The following is a 7,307-nucleotide window of genomic DNA, read 5'->3' on the forward strand; positions in this document are numbered from 1 at the left end:
CTCTCTCTCTCTCTCTCTCTCTCTCACCAAGGATTGAATTCAGGACCTTGTACTTGCCTGCCAGGAGCTTATGCCACTGAACCATATCCCCAGCCCAGTTCTTTCTGGGGTGAGATGGACTCTCAGTGTTGTTTCAGTTTGCATTTCTTGAATGACCAGTGATGTTGAATATTTTTTCAAATATTTATTTGCTACTTGTATTTCTTTATCTGAGAAGTTTGCACTCATCTCAGATATCCATTTTTGGATTGGGTCTTTGAATTTTGGGAGCTTGATTTTTTATAATTCTTTATACGTTCTAGACAGAAGTCTTTTGTTTGAGGGACAGTTAGCTAATTTTTTTTCTCAATTTATGGATTTTCTTTTTACTCTGTTGGTGATTTCCTTTGATGTGCAAAATCTATCCAATAAGATGAGATCCCAGTTGTTGATACTTTGAAGTATTTCCCGTGCAGTTTGTTCATAAAAGCTCTACCTACCCCTATGCCTTCAAGATTTCTACCTACTTTTTTTTCCAGTAGATTTAGTGTTTCTGTTTTTAGATTTAGAATTTTTGATCTTTGGTCCATTTTAAATGTAGTTTGGTGTGTGGTGATAGACATGGGTCTAGTTTTAGGCTTCCTTGGGCTTGCCAGGTAGGTGCTTAGACCACCAAGCTATCTCCCCAGCCCCAGGAATGCTACTACTTTTTGAGTGTTGATTTTGTCTCCAGCTGTGCTACTGAATTTGAATCTATAATCTCTTGGTGGAGTTTTTGGGGTCATCTATGTAGAGTATCATATCACCTGCAAATAATGTCTTCTTTTCTTATCTTTGTTGCTCTACTATGCTGGTGGATGCTTTCAGAACTATACTGAAAAGGAGTGCTGAGAGTAGACATCCTTATCTTTTTCCTGATTTTAAATCGAAATCCTTCAGCTTTTGTCCATTTAGTATGATGGTTTGTCATAGATGGCTTTTATCAGATTGAGGTAAAGACTATCAATCCCAATATTCTTTAGGCTTTTATCATTAGTGAGTGTTGGACTTTATCAAAAGCTTTTTCTGCATCTATTGAGATGATCGTGTGATTTTTGTCTTTGTTTCTATTGATACGGTGTATTATGTTATAGATTTGCATGTATCGAACCATCCCTGAATTCCTGGGGTGAATCTCACTTGGTCATAGCATATAAGCTTCTTGATGATTTACTGCATTCTCTTTGCTGGTATCTTTTGAGGACTTTTGCATCTGTGCTTATTAGGAAGATTTCCCTCTAGCTCTCTCTTTAGGTTGGTTTTCTCTGGTTTTGGCATCAGAGTAATACTTACCTCCAGGAATGAGTTAGGGAGAATGGCTTCCTTTTTGATTTCATTAAAGAGTTTGATGAGCACTGGCATTAAATCTTCTCTAGATTTCTTGTAGAATTCGACTGTGAGTTGATTAGGACCCATGCTTGTCTTTGTTGGTAAGGTTTGAACTACATTTTTAATGTCATTGACTGACACTGGGTTATTCAGACTTTATATCTTCTTGATTCAGTGTGAGTAATTCATATGTACCTAGGCATCTGTCCATTCCTTCTGTTTTCCATCTTGTGCGGGCAAAGATTTTCAAAATAGATAATGATGATCTCCTGAATTTCTACAGGATCTATAGAGATTTCACTCCTTTATTGGTTATTGCATGAATTTGAGTTTTTTCTTTGCTTTTTTGATAAGGTTGCCTAGGGGCTTATCAATTTTATTTATTTTTTCAAATAACCAACTCTTTGATTCATTAATACTTTGTATTGTTTTCTTTGTCTCCATTACATTTATTCCTGCTCTGATTTTTATGATTTCCTACCTTCTTTGAGTTTAGTGCTTGACATGTTCTTCGTTTTCTAGAATATTGAAGTGCAGCATTAGGTTATTTGTGCTTATTCTATTTTCCTGATGTTAGAATTCACCACTATAAATTTCCCTCTGAAGATTGCTTTCATTGCATCCCACAGGTTCTGGTATATTGTATCTTCATTTTCATTTGATTGTAAATATTGTTTAATTTCTTTCTTTCTTTTTAAATTTTTTTTATGGTTTTGGTACAGGGTTTACAGGGTCTACAGGGTCACACTACATAGATTGGACTCATAGTGATTCTTCTGTTTTCAGCCTCCCAAGCACTGGGATTACAAGCCCATGCCACCACACCCAGTCTCAATCACTGTCTCAGTGTGCCCCAGGGGTGGGGCCAGCGTGGCACACTGGAGATCGAACCCCAGCTGCTGCACTCTGTCTAAGCAGGTGCTTTACTCGGCTGAGCTATCTGGCCAGTCCTTAATTTCTTTCTTTTTAAATTTAATTAATTAATTAATTAACTTTTTTTTAATTAATTAACTTTTAATTTATGTATTTGATGCAGGACTTCACTATGCAGCTTGGATTAGTAGTGATCCTCCTGTTTTCAGTCTCCCTGGTACTGGCATTAGAGGTGTGCATCATCACGCCTACTGGGTGGCCAGCTCAGTGAGCCTGGGGGCGGGGCCGGTGTGGCATGTGGTGCTGGGGATTAAACCCCAGTCCCTGTGCTTGCCTAAGGAAGCACTTAGTCCACTGAACTGTCTCACCAGTGCAATGTTGTTTAATTTCATCTGTGACCCACTGATTGTTCAGGAGGGTGGTATTTAATTTCCATGTGTTTATGGATTTTTTGAGATTTCTTTTGTCAATAATTTTCAATTTTATTGCTGTATGGTCAGATAATAGTCATGGGATAATTTTAATTGCTTTCCATTTACTTAGGCATGCTCTATCAGCTAATATATGGTCTATTGTAGAGAACATCCCATGTGCAGCTGAGAAGAATGTGTATTCTGTTGTCGGGAGGAACACTCTGTAAAAGTCTAATAAGTCCATTTGTTCACAGGTTTGGTTCAGTTCTGCTATTTATTTGCTCAGTTTTGTCTAGCTGATTTATCTCTTTGTGAGAAAGATGTGTTAAGGTATCCCATTACAATTGTGCTATTGTTTATATGATTTTTTCATGTCTATTAATACTTGTGTTATATAATTTGTGCTCCTATATTTGGTACATATATATTTATAATTATTATCTCTTCCTCTTGAAGTTTTTCCCTAACAAGTATGTAGTGACCTTCTTTATCTCTTTTGATCATTCTTCATTTGAAGTTCACAATGTCTACAAACAGAATAGCTATCCATGCTTTTTTTCTGGGTTCTTGTCATATGAAGTATTATTTTCCATCCTTTTACTTTCAGACTATGAATTTCCTTTTGAATTAAGTGTTTTTCTTATATACAACATATTGTTGGGCTTTGTCTTTCTTTCTTTTTTCTTTCTTTCTTTCGTTCATTCGTTCTTTCTTTTGACTTTGTTTCTTAATCCACTCTATCAGTCTTTTTCTTTTGAGTGGTGAATTGAGGCCATTTACATTAACGGTTATTATAATGGACATGTATTGGCTTATCTTTGTCATGTTATTTTCCTGATGTTGGTTCCATATTTTACCTCTCTGTTTAATTGCTTGCTTCTCTTTATGATTACTTTCTGTTGTTGTTCTTGCAATTGTGGTCATTTTTGTCTCTTTTCAGAAGGTTTGCAGGGCACCATAATCTGGGTTTGAAGTTGTTTTCTTTCAGGACCTGAAATACTTCGCTGATATATCTGTTCTTGACTTGGTGATTTGATCTGATGCTTTTCCTTTGTAGGTGATCTGTTTTTTTTTCTCCAACAGCTTTTAATAGTTCTCGTACTGAATTTCTGGGGTCTTTATTATTATATTTTTGGGTATAGATTTATTTTGGTAATAATTAATTAGACTTCTATACGCCTCACTTCTATGTATGGCAGATTCTTTCTCCACATTTGGGAAATTTTCCGCTATGACTTCTGTAGGTAGTTTTTAATGTCAAGCCTATCTTCGGTTTCATTCAAGTGGTCTGCCATCTTTCAATGAAAGTTTTAATTTTCTGGATAACTCTTTGAATCTGGTTCATGTATTCTAATTTTTCCCTGTATTGTTACTTCAATGTTTCCATCATTTCTCTATCCTCTCTCTATTTTTTTTAATCTATGTCTTCTTAAGAGGCACTGAGAAATTATTCACTATGGTTGTCATGACCTTTTTTTTTTTCCTGAGAGATTATTTCTGACCTAATTTCTTTATAGCCTGATAGAGTTGCTTCTTTATTTCACTTGCTATCATTTCAGAATTTTAGGTATATGACTTCCAATTCTATGTTGATAACTCTTGGACTTGTTCTGGGTGGAATGAAGGTCTGAGATTGCATTTTGCTCCTTTGTTTTGACATTTTCTATTTCAAAACATTTTATTTTGTTTTCTGTGATTATTATCCTTGTGAGTTTTAGTGGAAACTAGCTATAACACTAGTATCAAGGTATCACAGGAAGAGTGTGTGCTTCACGGATGTCTTCTGGGTGTAGGAGATTCTTGGTTCGTGTCTGCACCAAGATTTTACCCTCCCAATTAATTGTGAGCCATTCATATCTGTTCAGCTGCTCCTTTGGCGTAGGGATGTGGTGAGGTTATTACCCCAGAGCACCCCAATATTGGTACGTAAAGGAGAACAACTGATTACAACAAGTGTGGCGTCCTAGTGACAGTAGTACAGTCAGCAATACGCACAGCTTAGAAACTGCCAAGCTGTGCTAACTACTGATTTTGTACAGTAGACTATAGAAGCAAACTTTATAGTTATATAACAGAACTGACTGGAGGTTAGGAGTTTGTACGCAAAGCGCTTCCTCTTGTTAGAGTGGCTTTACCCTGGTTCCTCCAGACAAGCTGGCTGCCCTGTCCAGGGTGCTTCCCACACGGGCTCCCCAACCAGCAGTGTGGTAGTATGGGTGGGCACCAAGGTCCCTCCTGACTGAGGTCCCCGAGGCTCCCCGTGGCTCCATGGTGGCATGAGGTCGTGGGCGGCTCTCCTCTCCAAGTGGCTCACTGGGGTCCCCGAGGCTCCCTGTGGCTCCATGGTGGTGTGCAGCCGTGGGCGGGGCTCCCCTCCAAGTGGCTCACTGAGGTTCCTGAGGCTCTCCGTGGCTCCATGGTGGCATGGGGTCGTGGGTGGCTCTCCCCTCCAAGTGGCTCACTGGGGTTCCCGAGGCTCCCTGTGGCTCCATGTGTGCAGCCGTGGGCGGGTCTCCCCTCCAAGTGGCTCACTGAGGTCCCCGAGGCTCCCTGTGGCTCCCTTGATGGTGGCAGTAGGGCAGCTCTTACACTGGATTTCCACTAGATTTTTGTTACAATTCTAAGCAGTAGCAAAAGGCAGCAGAGTATTTACTAATCTTACTCATTATTTTTGTTATCATATGGTAGAGAGCAAGCTGTTCTAAGGATAGATTTTAAAATCTGACAAGCTTAGTTTTCAGTTGTAACAACACAACTCTGGGTAAATTACTCGACTGTTTGTATTTTGGTTTTTTTTCTGTACAATGAGACCAACAACAATAGTGCTCACAAAGGTCCTGTGAGGTAGGTTCCACATGGCGACAGCTCGCGGTGTTGTCCATACTGGCCACTCGACATTCACTAGTTACTGTAATAAGCATAAGCTAATTATTTTGTATTATTGTAGCCAGATTATAGAACATTAGAAAGAGGAGATAAAACCACATATCTAAAACTACATCAAAGACAAGATGCAGATAACATTAGCAACTGTTAAACCCTAACACAGGCTCAGAGCGTGGAAATGTCCTTAGATAAAGGCCAAATGGAACGAGCTCTCATCTGTTTCTGCGATGTGACAGTGAAAAGAGCGCACACGCTGTTCTACTTTGCGTTCAGCATATCCTTGTCCCTTGCTGGACTTGGTTCCTTGCGACACTTATGCGGGTTTGGTTTGCAAGATCCTGCTGAGCCTAGAAGGGCAGCTGGACCGGCAAACGAAGTCCTTGCCACACCCAACAAACACCAGTCTGGAGGCTGGTGAGATGGCTCAGTGGTCTAAAGCACCTACTTAGAACAAGCTAAACTAAGCAAAACACAGGGACTGCGGTTCAATCCCCCAGCACCACATGCCAGCCAGCCCTGCCCACCGGGCTGAGCTGGCCACACACACAAAAATAAATAAATAAATAAATAAATAAATAAATATTAAAAAAAACAAAACAAAACAAAAACCACCAGTCTGGCCTCCTGGAGAAACAACAGCAAGCGGTGCCCAAGCTTGAAGGGCACTGATTACACAGACCATCCGCGAAGGTGAGATGCAGCGTGCTCCACTCACGTAGTCTTCAAACTGCTGTGTTGGAGCAAAATGCCGGGGGCTGCATAGGCGGGAAGGAACCCGAGTCCGGCTTCCTGTGCACAAGACCTGCTCCTTGGATGGGGCGGGCGACATCAACCAGAGGGGCCGCGAATCATCTCCCTGTCTTCTTCCCGTGTGAGGTGTGAGAAAGCAAGAAGCAGGCGGTTGCTGCCCCTCGGGCATTCCCAGGGTGGCGGCGTCCACTAGAAGAGGGAGCCTGCGAGGGCTGTGCTTTGGGCATAGAGGACTTCCTCAAGGACAAGCACGTTTTTCTCGGGGCTGGAAGACTTGTACATCTTCAAAACTGGGTTACTGCATTAAATGAACTTATCAGAGATCATCAGGGTATAGCAAAAAGAACAAAGCAGCAAGGCCCGGAAGACCTGACTACATCTCAACGCCATGACTTACGAGCTCTGCTATTCTGGGCAAGATCTGTTAGCTTGGAGCCTGTTCTGTGAGCAGCAGGAAGGTGGTGGGGTAACAGCATCTGCCCTACGGGCTGTGAGGAGTGTCCAGGCCATGCTCAGGAGAGAGAGAGCAGGCCGCAAGGGCGAGGTGCTGCTGCATTTCCAGGGACTGTGGCAGGGTGCCCCCAGGGACTCTCGCTAGCAGTGTGCTCACGAGAGGGTTCAGAGAGCAGGGAGCAGGGCGGGCCAGGTGCTGCCTCCACCTGCAGCAGGACTTTCCGCTTTTATACCCTCCAAGCTTCAGTTTCCGCACCTGAGAAGTGGGGGTGAACACTTCTCTCCTGAAACTGTTTTGATGACCAATGAAGAGCCAAGAGCAGTGTGCGTTACTCAAGGGTGACCAAGCAGCACTAGCTCTCGTTGCTGTGCGACCTGCAGGTGACGTTAGGGTTCTTTGTGCTGAGAGCCAGTGTTCTAAACGCAGCCACAAGGGCAGTGTGTTTGGTGGTTCAGACCATGGACTTTGGTGTCTGGACTTGTGCCTTGCCTCTTTCCTTTCCTTTCCTTTCCTTTCCTTTCCTTTCCTTTCCTTTCCTTTCCTTTCCTTTCCTTTCCTTTCCTTTCCTTTCCTTCCCTTCCCTT

The 7,307-nt window shown here is 41.8% G+C and overlaps 1 protein-coding gene across 1 annotated transcript in view; it reads left to right on the forward strand.

Annotated features, from left to right (window-relative positions):
* The window catches only part of LOC111813667 (cadherin-related family member 3-like), a 78,988-nt gene that overhangs the window by 6,293 nt on the left and 65,388 nt on the right, over positions 1 to 7,307 (forward strand). The window lies entirely within an intron of this gene.

The sequence above is a fragment of the Octodon degus genome, unplaced genomic scaffold, assembly GCF_000260255.1.
Source record: "Octodon degus isolate 3935 unplaced genomic scaffold, OctDeg1.0 scaffold00210, whole genome shotgun sequence".
In the NCBI taxonomy this organism is placed as follows: Eukaryota; Metazoa; Chordata; class Mammalia; order Rodentia; family Octodontidae; genus Octodon; species Octodon degus.